The following is a 17,716-nucleotide window of genomic DNA, read 5'->3' on the forward strand; positions in this document are numbered from 1 at the left end:
AGAAGACAGAAATTGACTATACTTGGTATTGATGGCAGGTGAAAGGTAAGGGAGTGGAATGCACCCAGGATTACTCCCAGGCTCCTGCCAGGTAGTGGGAGGATAGGGCTGCCATTGAGAGAGGAAGGGACAAGAGCAGGGACAGCTCTGAAGGAAGGGCAAGTTTGGTTTCGAACATATCACGACGTGGAGGTGTCCAGGAGGCAGTGAGATACCTAGATCTGACATTCTGGGAGATCAGAGAGGGGACAGTGATTCATTAAAGCCTTGGGAGAAGATGAGTTTGCTCCAAAAGAGAGTGGAAAGTGAGAAAATATGACTCTCAGTATTTGAAGGTGGAGTAAAGATGCCGTCATTTGACAAAGCTGTAGGCTGCAAAATCTGCCCAGTAACAGAATATTGAAGTAGAGCATATCCCAGTAAAACCACAAATGAACTAATTCAACACCGGAGTTGGAAAAATCTGTAGTTTTTCTTGGTAAAGTCTCATTTCCTACTTGCCTTCATAACTATAAATGGATGCATTTATATGGAAGGTGATAGGTGGATTTATTTTTAAATCTATTTTAGGCACTTATTAATAAAGTGAATCCACATGTGCTCCAGACCTTTCTTACATATGACCTCATTGTCCTGTGTCACAGAATGTTGGAGCACATACTGTCCACATCAGCAACCTCAGATCCCATCCAGACTATGGGATACCCAGGGACAGGAGATAAGGAGCTAGACCTACCTCTCCAAGGGGAAGCTTTTATTTGCAAGAGAGAGTGGCCCATAAGAACTTACAGCTCTCTTTGAGAGGCAGAAGAATGATCTAGGGATAAGACAGCCGTTGTCCAAGTCCAGGCATCCCTTGGCCCTTCTTCGTGCACAACCAGCAGGAGTTGTCAGTTTACAAACACACGGAATCATACCACTTAATGTCAGTGCCTCTTCTAGTTTTCCAGAACTCTTCAACAAGGTGGTGGATGCTCAGTGAAACTACCAGACCTTTTCTCAGGTTGTCTTCCTTGCCGGAGGGGACAAATGAAGGCTAAAATCTGGCAGTGCACGTGAGGAAGTTCCTTGGAATTCTTGTATGTTGAGAGATTTAGAAAAGCCTAAATCCAGGCCCATCACAAGCACGTCAAGGTTGAGACTTCTGAAATCCATTGCCATCTCTAAGGGCCAGGTTTTCATTCATTTAAAAATATGAGAACTTTTGCCGCATCCCAGTAGCGGAGCTAGGTAGGGCACGTGTCCTTGCTTCCACTCGACAGATTAAAAGGTATCAAGTGTATAATTGGTTGCCTTTCCGAATTCTCATCTGTAGCAGGACTTGCATCTCCTGCCTCCCAGCTCTGTTTCTCTTTTCAGCACACCAAGCATCCTGAGACGCGGGGTGATATTACCACTAGAAAATGTGCACTGTGGGCAACTGCAAAATTTTCCGAAAGCTTAAGCACAGATGGCAAATCTGGCAAAGTCAAATTAAAGAACACTGATGACAAGTTCAGGAGGAAAGTTTTTAAGGGGAAATGCGAAATGTTTAAGATACTGAAGCCCAGTTTACTTGGGAAAGGAATCCCAGTGGAGGAATCCGGCTGGTTACCCAGGGAACCACACAATGGCACTTTCTGCAGCTTGGCCACCTGCCCCGGCCGGCAGCTGAGGAGAAAATGTAGCGGTGCTGTTGAGTAGACAGCTCAGCCATTGACTGGCAGTCCGCGTGTACCAGGCGCTCTGGCCGCCGTGCGTTTGTCCCTTAAGTGTCACTGTAATGTCGGGAGCTCCCAGGCAGGCTCCGTGTGACCTCTGCACCTCTGTTTAGAGCTCAGCCTACCTCGTGCTTATGCTTTCTAACCTTATCGTTTTGATTTTGTCTACTTATGAAGCCAAGTGCAAATCTGATCATGAACCTGAAGGTTGATCAAATTGGACTTTTAAATACTTGCTCAATGTTACTGTAGCTCCAGTTGTTTCATTTTACTGCGATGCTCTACTTACATCTACAGTTAGGTCATATTTCAGAATTATATTGAGAATGACTGATTTCATAGTCTAGTACAACAATGATTGGTTTACTGTGTTTTAAATAAGCAAAATAATTAGCATTCACAGAGTAATACAGTACATTTGTAAGATTTAGTCATTTAGAAGAATTAGCAAAGAATATGATGAAGACTGACTATCTTGAAACAAAGTTTGCTGGGACAGTTGGCTCTGCTCTGAAACTTGAGTATAATTCTCTCTTTTACATAATGGCTTTTATGGATTCTCTTCTGACTTTGAGCTAATCAGCTCATCCTTCCATCACTACTTTAGGTCTGGCTTCAAATACCATATCCCTTCTGCAACTTTCCATTTTAAAAAAAAAACCACTTTTCTTGGCAAGAGGCATTCAACTAAAATTATGAATCAGAAAAAATATGGCATTCTAGCTCTCGGCATTCGGATTAAAGGTTAAAGTATTATGAAACCACAGGATCTGACTGAAGCTGTAGGTCAGATTCTGGCAAGGCTAACGTACACCTGGTGTTCTCCTTGACCACCCAGAGATCTGCGTCTTACGTTGATGGTGCGGTGAGGTTGAGAAATGTGTCTGTGACTTGCAGGCCTGCTGCTTTCGTGCTGCCTTCTTTTATTTTCTGAACTAGCTGAGGAAATGGCTGTCATCCCAAGTCTGTCTTCTGACGTGCTGGTAGTTCTCACTCAAGCCCTTCACAGCCCGCTGTCTTTTCCCAAACAACCCCTGTGGCCCCTGGTCATCTAGAGACTAGAGGAGCCTCAGTATGCTTCTCAGCTTTACCGTCCCCTGCCGTGTAAGCAGAGAAAGGAAAGGCATGCCCGCCCAATTCTGCTGCTTTTCTCTTTGTTTTCTCTTCCTGATCTCACGGAGTGTTTGGTTAAAACACTTCCGAAGTTGACGGCTTTATGGGATCCGATTCCCTAGTCTTGGAGAAGGAGAAAGATGTACCTCACACATCAGTAAATGCCACGTTCCTGTTCAAATCATAGCCTGAGTGTGATCAGTAAAACTGTATTAGATGCCAGAGCTTCACAAAAATCACAAGTGCCGATTACCCAAAAGATAATGAGAGAGGTGTTGAAACAAATGTGTTGCTGTGTGTATATCGTAGTATTCAAAGACCAGGGAAATCTGTAACATCTGACCTTGCTCTCGCTTCTAAGCTGACAACTGTGGCTTTGCCAGAAGGAATTCTAAAGGCAGTAAGGTTTACCATTAGTGGGCCACGTAGCATAAATAAAAGACTTCCTTGCAAACTTTTTGGAATTTTCTATGCTAATTTACATTTCAGGATGTAATACCCTTTGGATATACTGTAATTTGGGAAACAGGAGAATTAATGAGTTCAACCCCTGAGCTAGGGTAACAGAAAGTTTAGCTTGGAAAAATCACAGGTTCCCTCTGGTCAGTTTCTCTTCTGTTTAGCTCAAGTTAGAGAAAAGTTTACATAGTTTAAAAAGAGCATTTTTAAAGTTTACATCTCATTTTCAGCGATCTCAGTCCTTAGACCTCAGGATAAACAAATTTAATATAGTACTTATGTACTGTGTGAGTTATACTGACCTCAGGCTGCAGTCATGGCCCATGATTCTAGGTAATAATAATGCTATAATCAGAAAGTCTTCCCCTTATATGATGCTTTTGAAGTGTACATTAGTAAATGCTGTTGCTATTTTAATAGTCGAGCAGGGTCAGCACATGAATTAGAGGTCTTCATATGAGGCTTTTGGAGACACAGCCATCCTGGGGATCATATGAGGTCTTGGAGAAAAATGGAGACCAAGTGAATGCAGAGGCTTCTGTGGGGCAGGCAGAGTAAAGAATTCAGTCAAATGATGTCATCCGAGAGAAGCAAGCCCGTGCCCGAAAAACTGGCAGCAGCTTACCCATACCAAGCCACCTGAGACATTTCCTGGGCTGGAAACAATGGTACGGAAATTGAACTTCCTCGCCAGATTTACCACACCTTGCCAAAGCCTGGGTACCTCTCATATTGCCTCAAGAATAATTACAGCTTTATAGCACCTTTCCAAGCACTTCCGTGGAAGGAAAGAAGGAATCAGTAACGCTTGTATTGTAGCGGACAAGAGAAGGACAGTGTGGGTGTGCTTCCTCTGCCCATTGAAACCGAGGCTTTTCTCGTGTGTGCGTTTACTGTGAATTATACCCACGAGGAGAGTAACGTATCTGGCTGTGTGAATCGAAAGGCTTTGGCAAAAAGCTTTGTTTTTTGTTTTGTTTCAGGCCACAATCCTCCAGAAAACAATGACTATAGATCACCTCTAAAAATTAACAGTCGTGATTGAATGTGCCCAGAAGCAAAGAAAGGTTGCTTTCGAATGATCTTTTCTGTCCAAATCCAAATGGATAGCTTTATTCATTTATTCAATAAATATTCAATGATACTGCTAGTTTTCAAAGTGTTTTTATATACATTCTATAGTCTTACAGCAATCCTGTGAAATCATTTTTCTCCTTTAAAAATTTCATATAGAAAAACAGATGTTTTAGAGGGGAAAACAAGCCTTGAGAAGGTGAGGCATTTCTCAGAATGGTCAAGTAACACAGAGCTCACTCACTCTGGGCTTCTCTCGCTCTGTCTTCGTGTCTGCTCAAAACCACACGCCCTCAATGTACAAGACCCTGAGATTGCTGTGGTATCCTTTAACCCATAGGAGTCTAATTTTATCTCAGATTTAGTAGAATATATGAGGTGAAAAAAGTTGTGCAACAGGAAATTGAATTGAAAGATCCTACAGCAAATCTTCCCTGCCAACCGCCTAATAAATAAAGGATGAATTCCAAATACCAAATACTAAAAAGTTACTGTTGGAGTAGAACATGCTTTAAAATCTTTCCATATGCTTTAAAAAGCTAGCAAACAAATCCAGTGGTACTTACTCAGCAAACCACCGACTCAGTGTGTCTTGTGCTCAGCGGTTCCCTGAATGAGCAGGGAAACGTTGGCCAGGCCCTCTTTGAGATCAGGGGGGAGACGATCCCAGCAACAGGATGGATTGGCGAGGCCTGCAGTTGAAGCGGTTTGGTAGATGCAGAGCCCTCAGAGGAAGGGGCGCCCGTTCTGCCCAGGGGGTGCTGGGGGAAGATTCTGGAGACAGCTGAGACCTGCCAGTAGACAAGTGTGGTAGAGGTTGAAGCCTGGTGGAAAGGCAGCTCCACTCCATGTCCAAAGGCTGAGAGGTGGAGAGAAGGTTGTGTGTCTGGAGGGTGGTGGGCACTTGGCATGGACAGCTCCTGCATGGACAGCCAGACTGTGAGTAGCCTTGCTTGTCACACTGAAGCGTCACGGAAAACATGCCAATCGCTTTCTCTATGAAAGGATACGTTCACTGATTGATCAGAATATATCCTGTGTGTCTATATAACTGGAGAAATCTTCCTAGATACTTTACAAAGGAATTTTAGAATCTACTTATCACTTGTTACTAACCCCTTTTTTTAATAAGATTTTATTTATTTGTCTCAGTGTGAACGAGCACAAGCTAGGGGGAGTGGCAGGCAGAGCAGGCAGAGGGAGAAGCAGACTCCCCACTGAGCAAAGAGCCCAGTGCGGGACTCGATCCCAGGACCCTGGGATCATGACCCAAGCAAGCCAAAGGCAGACATTCAACCGACTGAGCCACCCAGGTGTCCCGTTACTAACCCCTTTGTTCTTTTTTTCAATAAAGTGATCTGATTTTGCTTACCCATAAGACAGGTGGTTATGAGTTTAAGAGACTTCAAAATCATAAATTTTTTTTAAAATAAAGATTTCTTCATATAAAGGATTTGACAAATGTTGGTGGGAAGTGGAGGCATGGTTTTAAATATTAAGTGATGTGTTCTTCCGAAGGACTTGAGAGGAGTCTGCCCTAAACAGCCCTTCTGCCAATCTTTATACCACTGATTTATTTAACAAGCCCGCTTCAGAGGTGTCAGTGAAAAACTCTCAGAGGCATTGCGAATTCCAAAGGAACATGGTCTGAATGAGTGAGGCTTCCTCTTCCTGTAGGTTGAGATAGCCCCTAGTTGTTTGAGGATCATTGTTCCTGCTCCATCTTTCCTCGGCGAGTTCAGTACTAAATTATCCTCTCCAACATGAATTCAACTATTGATGCTATGACTTCATTCTTAAAACACGCCATGAACCAGGTCTATCGCAACTGACTAGTGAAAAAGCCCCTAGTCTGTCAGTGCACCCGGACAAGTTTGGCTCTATCTCTTCTATAAACAGTAGTTCCCATAACCTCCCTCCTTCCCCTCTCCAACAAAATTCACATTCACTCTCCTGTCGTGAACATGTAAATCTTCGCTTGTACGTTTGTTCCATTCGACACCTCTCCACATTTGACTGTTTTCATTCTTAGATGTAAGACCTGGAACGGAAGCTCCATTGGAAGTGCTCTGTAGGTCCGCTGCATACAGTCAAAGGGAAGGTTCAAGTTCATGTGCCGTTCGTGTTCTCATGTTTGCCTTTGTAACTCGGGTCACTTGAGAGCTAATTTTGTCTGTTCGCTGCGTGTAACATAAGTGGCAATAAGCACCTGGTGATTATCTTAAACTGAAGGCCCTAAGTAACATCAGTGTCCATACCAGTAACATCTGATCAACAAATAGTTTCCTCTGTAAGAGGGAGAAAGAGGTTATTTTGCAATTATTTTGTCGTTGTCTTATATGAATTTGAAGTACCAGTTCTGTGAGGAGAGTAGGTCTGGGGCAGAAGAGGTAACTCTGGGGAGCAGTCCCCGTGGGATTTGCAGCTTGCTCCTTGCACAGTGACCTGCTTAAGAGCCCGTAATGTCATGGCAGTGAGGTGGGACAGAAAGATTTATTATAGTAAGTGAGATGACTGTCATTAAACTCCAGTAAATCACAGTCTACTCAGAGTAAGATAGTGGTCCTCTCATCGCAAGTTTATGCCCAGTAATCAAAGAGCATTCTGAAAAGAAGTGATTCTGGAAAAGTGGTCTCCACACCCAACAGTATCAGCATCACCTGGGAAGTTGTTAGAAATTTAAATTCTTGGGCCCCATCCCAGACCTGCTGAATCAGGAATTTTGAGAGTGGAGCCCAGCTGTCTGGGTTTTCAAGCTTTCTAGATGCCTAGAAATTCTGATGCCTACTGAAGTTTGAAAACCAGTCCGGTAAAGGAGTATGTTGTCCCTTAAATAAGTATGATTTGAGAGTGATGATATATCAAATGCCAGGACATCCATTTCTTACCTACAGCGGGACCTTCATTCATGGCTAGCAATATTAGCAGGGAAAAAAATGTCAGTTTGGCAACTAAGACCAAAGCAAAACAAAGTTTTAATACTTGCTAATGAAGAAAAAGCTTGAAATTAGGGGCCTAGCCAAAAGCAGACTGGATCTCAGGGGCTGTACCATCTTCTGAAATTCGGGTTTTAAAAGTTTCTTCATTGAATTGAGTTGAAAGTTCAGTTGGGGAAAAAGACTGGAAAAGGATCATCTGTTCTTTCCTCCTTTTTCAGATAAAGATATAGTCATAAGATCTTTTTGAGGGCAATTTGGCCATAATCATTAAAATGTAAAATTCACGTACCCTTTGACCTGACAATTTCTAGAAATTTTTCCCACAGAAAACTCAAAACAAATATGCAAGTTCAAGGATCTTCATTGCTACGCTAGTTGTACTAATGAGTACTTGAAGAGAACATGTCTGTCATTAATAAAGAATGGCATATCTGTACTGTGGAATACAGTGAGGCCACTGAAAAGCATGAAGTAGAGCGGTCCTGCGGACCTGGAAGGAGATCCATGATAGGTTGTTGAAAGATAAAAGATCCCTGAGGGAAAATGCATGTGTGCGATCCAGTTTTTGTGAACAAAGTCTGAACTATAAATATATATGTGTTATATATGTATTAACATTTGCATAGTAAAGGTTCTGGAAAGAGAGTTTTAAAGTGTTAACAGTGGCTTTCCCTGGGGATTAGGATTATACGATGGGGAAGAATTTTCACTTTAGTTTTATTATCCAAGTACTTTTACTTTCTTATACTTGAATTTCCTACAATGAATATGCATTCCTTTTGGGGAAATAATTCGGAAGAAACGAAGTCTCCGGAATATTAAGAGACAGCTAATTAGCAGTAGGACTAACTCTGGTACCCTGATCTCCTATTTCCTGATCAGGGTTATTCAGGATTGGTTTTTACTTCCCAAAGACAGAGTTACTCAGAATTTTAGAGCAAGAATAGAGCCTAATCTACTAATTTGACTTGTGAGGAAACTGAGCCCAGAGGGGCTAAGTGATGGAGAAGGGCCCCTGAGATTGTGGCTGAGGGAGAAGCAAGTAGAGGCCCTTCCCTATCCCCCTGGAGATGGGAAAGTGAACTGAAGTGAAATCAAGCTTCATGCTTGAAATTCATGGTCACTCATGTGAATATGGGCCTGCCATTTTGTCTCCTCTTAGCCTGCCATGTCGTCTCCTCTTAGGGTTGATAGGTTCCAAGACTAATAACAAAAGCTGTAAATTTGTGTAATTCAGAGATTGAATTGTACTTATTATCTTGGTGGACAGTGACTGGAAACCAGGGCTACTGAGCAAGAACCATCATTCACTGCCTTTCAACCCAGCAAACAGGCCGTACAGAAGGACCTCACTTACAACTTCTCTCTCTCACCCTCTCCCTCTCATCTCAAAAGAAGGCTTCTCATATCATTACAGATGATGAAATGATTTGAGGAAAATGGAAGCACACTCAGCATATGAAAGAGACATTACTGAAAGCAAAAAGTCTGGATCAGATTTAGAATTATGCTTATTAAAGTTCTGAGCTCTAAGGACTGGTGGAATTCAAACCTTCGGTGAGGAGTATGCTTTCATTCTATGCCTTCAATAGTAGAAAGGAAAGGTTCAGATTCACAAAATGTGTTTCGCACTGATCGTTATCCTGATTCATAGTCTTTAACAAAGTAATGAGAAGATTCAACTCTATGACTACGTTTCATTTTTGAACTTTATCAGTGTCAACGCCTCTTGGAGCTTTTATTTCAGGAAAGAAGCAAGTAAATTCAAGATCCTTGTTCTCCACACTGTTCCGTAGCGTGATTAACTTCTGGGGTCACTGCAGACGCAAGTGAACTTCCCTTAAAATGCAACGTAAGAGTACTAATGACACTCAGTAGAGAAGGGATAAGTTATTTTGCAACTCTTCTGCGGGGTGTAGGAAGTGTTTTCCTTAAAGCAGAGTATAGGGTTCAGTCCTCAGCGTGAGAGCCACTAACATCTGAATGTGAATCAGTCCTCCCCTATGGCAACATTCGCCTCTCAGGCCCAGCCCCGCCCAGCCCAGCCCCTATTGCAATATTCCTGAACACATTCGCATTCCGACTGGGTAAGGCAGTTAACTTTTGTCTTTATCTTTCCTTGGCAACTGATAGTGTCAGGGAAGGAGATAAGCTGCCCCTGGAGAACTGAGCTGTAATGGGTTCCAGACCTCGACATGCCCGCTGTGCAAGCATTTATTTTGAAGACTCAAGGTTATGTTAAGTGTTTGGGATGTGTGGTGGTTTGCTTTGCAAGCAGCCAGATCAGATTTTCTTCACTGTATCAACTCCAGCCAGAGAATAGGTACAGATTGTTAAGGTGATCTCTGCCGCCCTGGCACACTTAGCTGTGTTAGGAAAAGGAGAGAGGAGGAGAGGTGTATTTTGGCAGGTGACAGTTTCTGTAGTAACGATGAATTCATCGACAAACCTGCCGACAACGTGATGTCTGCTCTTAAAAGTCTGAACCGAATTCTCTACTAGATTCTGGGACCTGAGAAGGGATTTTTGTACAAACCAAACTTAATATTTATATTTTTATCAATATTGAAGGAAAGTGAAAGGAAACTAAAATTCTGTGAAAATCAGGTTCGGCATTACACTCTTACATTCATGACCTCACTTAAACTTTCTTTTCTTTTCTTTTATTTCTTTTCTTATTTTTGAGCGAGAGCGTGCAGAGCTGGGGAGGTTGGGAGGGTTGAGGGGAAGGGGCAGAGGGAGAGGAGGAGAGAGAATCTCAAGCAGACTCCACGCCTAGTGTGGAGCCCGAGACAGGGCTTAGTCTCACAACCCTGAGATCGTGACCTGGGCTGAAATCAAGAGTCAGACGCTTAACCAACAGAGCCACCAGGTGCCCCTCACTTAAACTTTATAAGAAATCTCAGGAGTAAGTATTATCATTCCCGTTCTTGAGGAAGGGAACGCTGAAGCAGGGAGAGGTTAAGTAACTGGCAGTAGTGAGGTTCAGAGCACATGTGGCTGACTGATCACACTACACATAGTAAGAGAAGCATACAGTATGAACCAAGCCCCCAGTTCCATTCCCTCTGCTTAACCCCACACTCCCCGCTAAAAAAGAGATCCTGGGGCATATTCATTCTCTTTTATTAGGTACATTTATGAGTGAATTTGCTAAAATTTGGTGTCATAAAACACAACAAATAAACTTCTGACCAGTTGTTCAGTGTATTTGTTTAATTTAAATTTTTTTTGAGATTTTATTTATTAGAGAATGAGAAAGAGAGAGAGAGGATGGGTGGGGGTGGGGGGAAGGGGAGAGGGAGAGAGAGAAGCGGACTCCCTGCTGAACAAGGAGCCTGATGCGGGGCTTGATCCCAAGACCTGGAGATCATGACCTGAGCTGAAGGCAGATGCCTAACCGACTGAGCCACCCAGACACCCCTATTTGTTTAATTTTAAAAAGCAATAAACCCCCTTAATCCTCCCTCATCCTTGAAGAATACTAAGAAATGAGGATGTGATGACAAGCAGAAAAAGTTGTGTCTGACCACAGAGCCAGGAAACTCAATTTGCCTAGTTCCTGACACGTTAGTGTTTGCTGGAACCTGAGTGAGGGGTAGCTTGTGGTGCAGTGCTCCAGGCTCCTGAGTGAGAGGCCTTCCTGCTTCACCGGTCTCCTGGAGGGAATGAACTCTCTCCCTTCTGTCCCCTCTCCCCACCAAGACTTCAAAAGAGTTCCCCCTGACCATAAAATGGTTTGTTTTTAATGTGGTGTGTCTGGGCCTACAGTATTAAACTTCCCTATAAAAGTCCTCTAAATGATGACAGTTCTTCACATTCCAAAGCTATTTGAAAAGCCTAGGAAATCCAGTCTGCCACTGGGGAAAGTCGATCTCTTTTGTCACTTACGTTGGTTTCTAATGGTATTAATTTCGAATTCTGTCATTTGTAATAGGCTGTCTTGGCTCTAGCTGAAAAGTAGCCAGGTGTTGTACCACACCAACTCTTTTAACTCCTGCTTAGAATGCATGTCCCCAGATGCGATCGCAGGACCTGGCCACCATGAATGGGCATGGCGCCTGTGTGCATGAGTGGGCATGGCCTGGGCACCGAGGGGCAGAGGAGCCCGCGGGGCACCGTGTGCCAGGCCAGCAGTGTGCACGCCACTTCCTACTGCGGGCAGTCTTATTCATTGCTTTGTCTCCGCCGTCCCACACTCCCTTCCCTCCCTCTCTCTGGTTCCAAGCCTGCCTGCCAGTCACACCAGCATTTGTTCTCTCCCTTGGAGACCGCTGACCTTCCTCCATCTCCAGAATGGGTCTTTCCTTCATACTCCCCTAAATTAGAATTAGCCTGCATACGGGGGCGCCTGGCTCATTTGGTAGAGTAGGTGACTCTTGATCTCAGGGTGTTGAGTTCAAGTCCCACGTTGGGCATGGAGCCTACTTTAAACAAAACAAAACAAAACAGAAGCGCCCTGCATATATAAAATGGAAGAATGCAGCAGGGTAAAACTGTTTGTTAACAGGACAATTGTGCAGTCTTGTGAATTGAATTGAAAGATCTCTGCGGACTTTTTTGTTTTCCTCCAGAACCTGTTTCTATTGAAAGACCTATACCTTAGCACTTTACTAAGTAATTTATCAAAAGCCATTGATGCTAGATATTGTTTAAAAAAAAAAAAAGCCAGCTATGACTCCTTTATGCGCATTAGATAAGCACATAGGTGACACTAATGGAAACCTAAATGGTAGTCCTCTCTAGACATCTCGTGTCTCCTGGAAACGTGCCCCGGTCTCCTGGAAGATGGGGGCAACAAGTTGCTCTTCAGAGCAGAGAAGGGGAGCACGGTAAACGAGGTCTTGCAAAGCCGACAGCAGCTTTATGGCCAGAGTCTAGCTCCTGCTGACCTGGGAGTTGATTTGGAAATCACCTGCTCCCCTGAGTTAGATATACAAAAGCTCCCCGGCAAGGCTGGTAAAATGCAGGGCCAAAGATGTAAGCCGCTCCACCCCGCAAGCCCCCTGCCTGGTACTGACATCGGACGTACAGTGCTGCACGAATGTAAAGCTAAGCGCCTCGTGTAGTAAGCAAACACAGACTATACCCAGCGATATGAATTACCCTGCTTTAATACGGCTGACCCGTTGCAGGCCACACCGGCCCCGCTGGCTTCCTGTGGCTTCAATGAAAGCAAGCGCAGTGCCCGTTTTTGTCTGTTATTAGATGATCAGCGCTGAGCCTAGTGCCAGCATGTGGCAAGAGCTCGTGGGCAAGAAGGCAGAATGAAGAATAAAAGGGCCATCCCCCAAATTTAATAGTAGGTGCGGGAAGTTTGTAGTTGCTCTTTAAGCTTGAGGTTTGGGTTATTTTCCAGGGGGCCTTAAATTTTGCCGCAATAATTCGATGGACTGTGTGTTGTGGACTTTTAGGTGAATTCAGTGGCCGCTATCTCTTCTGAGTCCCCCTAGTGCTTTCCGAGTCTGGGTGTTCTGTACTGTGTGGAATATGTATGTTTGGTGCACTCATATCGGTCCTCAAAGTAAGACTTGGAACTGGAGTCACCTCTTCTTCTGCCTTAGTTGTTTTTGGTGATATTAACTGTTCACTCGCTGTTACATTCTGCAAAAAATGTCAAGTTTATTTTTTAGGATTAATAAAGTCCATTTTCATAATTCCAGTCTTTTGGGGAAAAAAAGAGAAAAGACCACAGTGTTTTGTGGAGGGAGGACCGTCACAGCCAGCTAACTAATGGTAGAAAGATGAGAGCTGACGTAATGGCGTCTGGGGAACGTAATGTGTGAGCGTCTCATGGAGCACTTTGCCTTTATGCGGCATCATTGCTAGCTTTCCCCGTGTATGGACAGAAATTTTTTAAATAGAGATTTTCGCCTTAAAAGTCTGGTATAGGTTATCTTACGGATGACCAGAACGAAGTCCCGAAAGGACCACACTGGGAGAAGGCCACACCAGATCCCAGGTGTTTTCTAGACCAGCTGTCATTTCTTTCTGTTAGCATGCTGCCTCCTGGTTCTCACTCTGCCGAAGCTGGGAGAGGCCCTGGGGGTCTGGGCAGATGGTACCATCAGAGACTAGATGAAAGATGTGCAGAGCATGCTCATGGGGCAGATGTGGAGAAAAATGTGTCCAGATTTCTGAGGGCTGGAGGCCGAAGCTCTGGGTCCAGTTTGGAGGCCTGAGGAAGGGGCCTTTCCCTGGGAAGTGATGTTGGAACATCTGAAGGATGAGTGGGGGACGGGATAGGCATCAAGGTGGGAGGAATGGCACCTGGAAGGGTAGGGCGGAAACTCCGAGAATGGGGGACAGTGAGAAGAGGCTACAGCCAGGCGACCAGGCCCGGTGAGCCCGGTTAGAGAATTTAGAATTCATCCCAAGAACATACGGAGCTACTGACTGGGGGCCCAGTAAGTGAGAGAGTCACAAGAGTAGATTAGATGCACAACTTGAAAAAAAATCTCCGGGCTGCATGACGAGAACACCGTGTGGGACATGTTGGGAGAGGGAAAGGCAGGAGCTGGTGGTGGGGTTAGACGTGGCAGCTGAGAATCAGGAAGGGATGACTCCTGGGCTTCTGACTTGTGAAACTGGCTCGCCGATGGTGCCCTTCACTCAGGAGGAAGGGAGGATTACCACGGCAACTGACAGAGCACACCTGCGTGCCAAGCACGGATCTCCTGTCATCTTTACGATAGCCTTATGACATAGGTCCTGTTACGATCCCACTACACGGATGAGAAAACTGAGGTACAGAGAGGTTGATTAAGTTGTCCCGGATCATACAGCTAGGAGGTACTGGAGAGAAAATAAATGTATATGAGAGACAGAGGAAGCATACAGATAAAGCAGACAGTGTCTGGCATTTTTCAGTGTTCACTAAATGTTAGATACCGCTGCCTCTTCCTGTTCATTGATTCACAGGTTCATTCACGGACTGTGTGCTAAGCTTTAGAAAACACACTGGGGGATGTAAGAGATGGGGGCCCTGCCCTTATAGAGATTGCAGCCTAGTGGAAGAAACAGACAATAAATAAACCAACAGTTGTCTTGCTCGGACAGCCTGGTAGGGTTGGTAGGATGATCCAGGACCCGTAGACTGAAAAGTTACAGTTCTAGCTCTTGCATAAATCTTGGAGGGACATACAGAGGAAAAAAATACACATTGTTGACTAAGCCAAAAAAATGTTTCCCAGATGTTCTCTGAGGTTCCACAGGCACCCCTGGCGAGTTAGGTCAGAAATAGGCCTTGTGCCAGTTGTATAGGTGGGGAGGCTGAAGCCGCAGGAAGAGACAGCCGCAGGGCAGTAGCAGAGTCTATAGGCGCCTGGGTTTCTGCATCCTGGCCGCTCCAGGTGGACCTCAAGAACAGCTGCCCTCGGGCACAAGGTGGAAGGAAATGGCCCAAGTCAGACCGCCCCCGAACAGGTCAGATCACAGCTCCCCATTCTCAACTATATATAGTAAAGAACTTACATAAGAGTGCTATTAAAATAAGACGACAGAGAGGAAAAGAGAATGCCAGCTGAATTTTTTCCACTAAAGCTCATATTTAACAGATGTGTTTTCTCTGTTTCTACAATGACAGTGTATGGGGGGGTGGGGACGGTTCCCTAGGTCAGGAGCGAAGCAACCCACTTACTTGTGGAACTGCAGTTGGGTCTGTCTGCGCTGAGCAGACTGGATCCATGATAAAGACAATTACACTGTCGTTTACCTTTTTACTTTATGTTACTCTCTTCCCTGCTCCCAGATTCCCTAATGTCTATGGAAAAGAGGCTGTGAGGAAGAATGAAAACATTGCTGAAATGACTTAAACTCAACTTTATAATATATTTGGAATATGGGGCATGTGGGTAGCTCAGTCCGTTGAGTGTCTGACTCTTGATTTCAGCTCAGGTCATGATCCCAGGGTCTTGGGATGAAGCCCTGCATCGGGCTCCACGCTCAGTGGGGGGTCTTCTTGAGATTCTCTCTCTCCCTCTACCCCTCTCCCTCTCGCCACACACGTTCTTTCTCTACCTCCCCCCAACTGACTCTGTCTCTAAAATAAATAAGTAAATATTTGGGGGGAAAAAGAATGCCTTAATAAAAATCACTAAATGTAATTAAAAAAAATTTTTAAGATTTATTTATTTATTAGAGAGTGTAGGGAGGAGGGGCAGAGGGAGAGGAAGAAAGAGAGTCTTAAGGAGATCGTACACTGAACTCAGAGCCCAACATGGGCCTCGACGGGGGCATCGGGCTCAATCTCACAACCCCTAGATCATGACCTGTGCCGAAACCAAGAGTCTGCCACTTAACCAACTGCACCACCCAGGCGCCCCTCGAGGCATTCTTATTCCATCTAATCTTGTACCCTCTAGTACCCACGGATGCACAGATTCTTGTTAAATTTATAAATTAGTCTATCTCTACATTATGTGACCTTAACATGAGATAACATTAGTGGGATGACTACAAGTTCCATTTGTCCCAGGACTGTCAGTTGACCTGTTGTCCGAGAGTCAAGGGTCCACATTTGGACACTGAATTATATGGTCATCCTGAACGGTAATTACTAACAGTTATTGAGGGTTTGCTCAAGCTTTGCTCGAAACACTTCATGTGTAATAAGTCATTTCATCTTCATAGGCTGGGAGGTAAGTGCTATCATAACCCCCATGGAAGGAAGAGAAAACAGGCTCAGAAAGGTTGAGTGATCGGGGACACTCAGCCACTAACTTGAATACCGGCAATTTAACTCCAGAGTCTACACTCCTGAGAAGTACACCACTACCTTTAATTCCTAAATCAGTAAGAAGTGTGTGGATAAAACTCCCAGAAGACAGCGGGGCCTGTTAGACTGGAAAGTTCTTTGAGTTCCGAAATGGAATCGATTTCCCAGTCTGCCAGTGCTGGGAAACAACAAGGACCATCCCCAGGCCAATTTAAATTTTACAGAGCACAAGAGATTCAGGCGTACTTGTTTTTCTTTCCTTTGAAAAAATAAAAGTTAAAAGAAAAAAGTCCTGTAATAGGACTAGATTTAGGGGTATAAACTTGCAAGTGTTAGAACCATCCTCCCTTCTGTTCCAGGCCAGCCTGCCTTCTCTCTACAGCCCTCCTCTGAAAGCCATTCCTCGCCTTCCACATTTCCATGAATGTGTGAGGAACTGGATTCTGTTAGTGAACCAAAGTGAAAATGAAAAATAAGTGAGCGGTTTGTGATTTACTGGCTGCCAAGAGGAGCACACTATAAAAGAAGGCTTCGCGTTCACTCTAGCACATTACCCCACAATCTCTTGCATCTCAGGGTTGTTTGTATATAAATCGATCATTTTATATGATATTAGCTCTCTTAGCCCCATTGCAGCATTATGGATTTTAGATTTAGAACTTTTTTTTTCAACTCTCTCTTATTCCTCATAAAAATAGTCCTTAACATCAAGATGAAAGAAAGGTCAAGTATCAGGTAGAATCAGCAAACTGATGAACTATCCTATTTATGTACATGGAAAGGTAATTGATTAAGAAAGGGTTTGCTCTGATTGGTTTTTATTTTACACATCTTCATAAATCTTACCTTTCATACCAAGAAGTCTAGATCCGTTGGCATGGTTTTTATTTTTGCAAACAAGTTTATTATGCAACATATCAAAATACAATTTCTTTTCCAGTTTTACTGAGCTATAATTGACATATAGCATTGTATTAGTTTAAGGTAGACAACATAATGAATTGATATATGTAGTATTGCAAAATGATCGCCACAATATGTTCAGTTAACATCCATCACCTCATATGGTTACGTTTTCTTGTGATGAAAACTTTTAAGATCGATTCTCTTAGCAACTTTCAAATATACGATACAATACTGTTAACTATAGTCACTGTGCTGGACATTATATCCCTAGAATTTGCTTCTAACTGAAAGTTTGCACCCTCCTTTACACATCCCCCACTCCTACCTTTAGTAACCACCAGTCCGCTCTCTGTTTCCATGAGTTCAGTTTTTTTTAGATTCCACATGTAAATTAAGTCATACAGTTTTTGTCTTTTCTATCAGGCTCATTTCACCTAGCATAATGCCCTCAGGGTCCATCCATGTTGTCACAAATAACACCATTTCCTTTTTTTGTGGCTGAATAATATACGTTGTATATAATGTATAGACACCACCTCTACTTGATCCATTCATCCACTGATGGACGCTCAGGTTGTTTCCATGTCTAGGCTATTGTAAGTAATGCTACAATGAACGTGAGGGTGTTTGTTTGAGAGAGCAATTTCCTTTCGTGTGGATAAATATCCAGAAGTGAAATTTCTGGATCATATGGTAACTATTATTTTTAATTTCTTGAGGAACCTCCATACTGTTTCCCGTTGCGCCATTGGGCTGCACCAATTTACATTCCTACCAACAGGGCGCCAGAGTTCCCTTTTCTCCACATC

The 17,716-nt window shown here is 43.8% G+C and overlaps 1 protein-coding gene across 3 annotated transcripts in view; it reads left to right on the forward strand.

The window, feature by feature from the left end:
• Positions 1-17,716, forward strand: part of PALLD (palladin, cytoskeletal associated protein) — a 370,015-nt gene that overhangs the window by 291,764 nt on the left and 60,535 nt on the right. The window lies entirely within an intron of this gene.

This window comes from Ursus maritimus, unplaced genomic scaffold (genome assembly GCF_017311325.1).
Source record: "Ursus maritimus isolate PB19 unplaced genomic scaffold, ASM1731132v1 scaffold_11, whole genome shotgun sequence".
In the NCBI taxonomy this organism is placed as follows: Eukaryota; Metazoa; Chordata; class Mammalia; order Carnivora; family Ursidae; genus Ursus; species Ursus maritimus.